This window comes from Cervus canadensis, chromosome 12 (assembly GCF_019320065.1).
Source record: "Cervus canadensis isolate Bull #8, Minnesota chromosome 12, ASM1932006v1, whole genome shotgun sequence".
NCBI classification, from domain to species: Eukaryota; Metazoa; Chordata; class Mammalia; order Artiodactyla; family Cervidae; genus Cervus; species Cervus canadensis.
Window position 1 is genome coordinate 14,628,034 of NC_057397.1, and position 1,460 is coordinate 14,629,493.

General features: G+C 43.6%; 1 non-coding gene across 1 annotated transcript; it reads right to left on the minus strand.

The window, feature by feature from the left end:
• Positions 1–745: 745 nt before the first annotated feature.
• TRNAK-UUU lies at positions 746–818 on the minus strand. The gene has a single exon. It is a non-coding gene; the product is annotated as a tRNA-Lys (tRNA).
• Positions 819–1,460: the final 642 nt, after the last annotated feature.

Genomic DNA, 1,460 nt, shown 5'->3' on the forward strand with positions numbered 1-1,460 from the left:
ACAGAGACAAGGGTCTACTAGCTTGGCTCCAGAATCTGCATTATATCCCTAGGCTGTGTCATTTCATTTAATTCTTGAAACCCTCATGTAAGTCTGCAACCATCCTGCAGATAACTTCCTCAGAGGACCCTGAGGCTCCGAGAAGTTAATTTGGATCAAGGTCACTCAGATGTAAGTGACAGAGCTACAGTGGGAATTCACTTTTGTCTGACTCCAAAGTGACTGCAGGCTGAATTGACTGCACAGTCTATGGAGGAAGAATGTTCAATCCTCATAGGTGCTGATACCATGGATGCTTTCCTTACATCTCCTGTGGATGGCCAGGAACTCCCACTGTTAGAATTCTCCTTTTTCTTTTTCCATTTTCTTTCTTTGTTTCCACTTGTCACAGTGGAACCTACAGTTGAACCTTGGACAGTGGCGCTGATAGCCAAGGGCATCTTTGCCTTGCCATTCACTGTAACGGGAGTGTTGCTGATACCTTCCTCTCGGTCTCCCAAGGACATTGATGTACTGGTGGCTCCTTGAGGAACAGGAAGAGCCCTGCAGAGGTTAGGAAGAAGGCGGTGGTGCTGACCACGAGTCTGCCTCTAGTTTGCAGGGCAAGTTGGGCAAGTTACTTAATTTCTCTGATCTTCAGTGTTAGCTTTTAGAATTGGTTAAGATTTAGGGTTGGTTGATTAGACTTTTTAAATTAATTACTGTTATTATTTTTTGAGCAAGTGTGGGGCTTACAGGATCTTAGTTCCCGGACCAGGGATAGAACCCAGGCCCACAGCAGTAAAAGTGCTGAGTCCTAACCACTGGACCACCAGGGAATCCCCTAATTTAGTTTTTTTTTTTAAGCTGCAGAATATTTAAATCACAAAGAATACTAAAATTTGCTCTAAATAGAAAACTGCATCATAGGGGCCATGGAGGGCTTTCCAGAGCTTAAGTCTGGAGATCACTAGATCAAGTAATACCAAGTTTGCATGATTACATGAAGCCAACAGGACGAGTGTATTCATTTCCTAGGACTGTGGCAACAAATGACCACAAATTTGATGACTCAGAGCAACAAAAATTTATTCTCTGACAATTCTAGACCAGGAGGTCAAGGTCAAAGTGTCAGCAGAGTTATAGTCACTCCATAGGCTCTGGGGAAGAAACCTCCCTTGTCTCTTCCTAAACTTCTGTGGTTCTGACCCTCCTTGACTTGTGGCTGCGTAACTACGGTCTTGGTTTTCATTTCACGTGAACTTCACCTCTGTGTCCTGGGTCTTCTGTCTCTTACAAGGACACATCATTGGATATAGTCCAGGATGTTCTTCACTCAAGATGCTTTACTTATATCTGCAAAAACCCTTTGCCCAGATACAGTCATATTCAGGGTTTCCAGGAAATCAGTCCTGGATGTTCATTGGAAGGACTGATGTTGAAGCTGAAACTCCAATACTTTGACCACCTGATGCAAATAA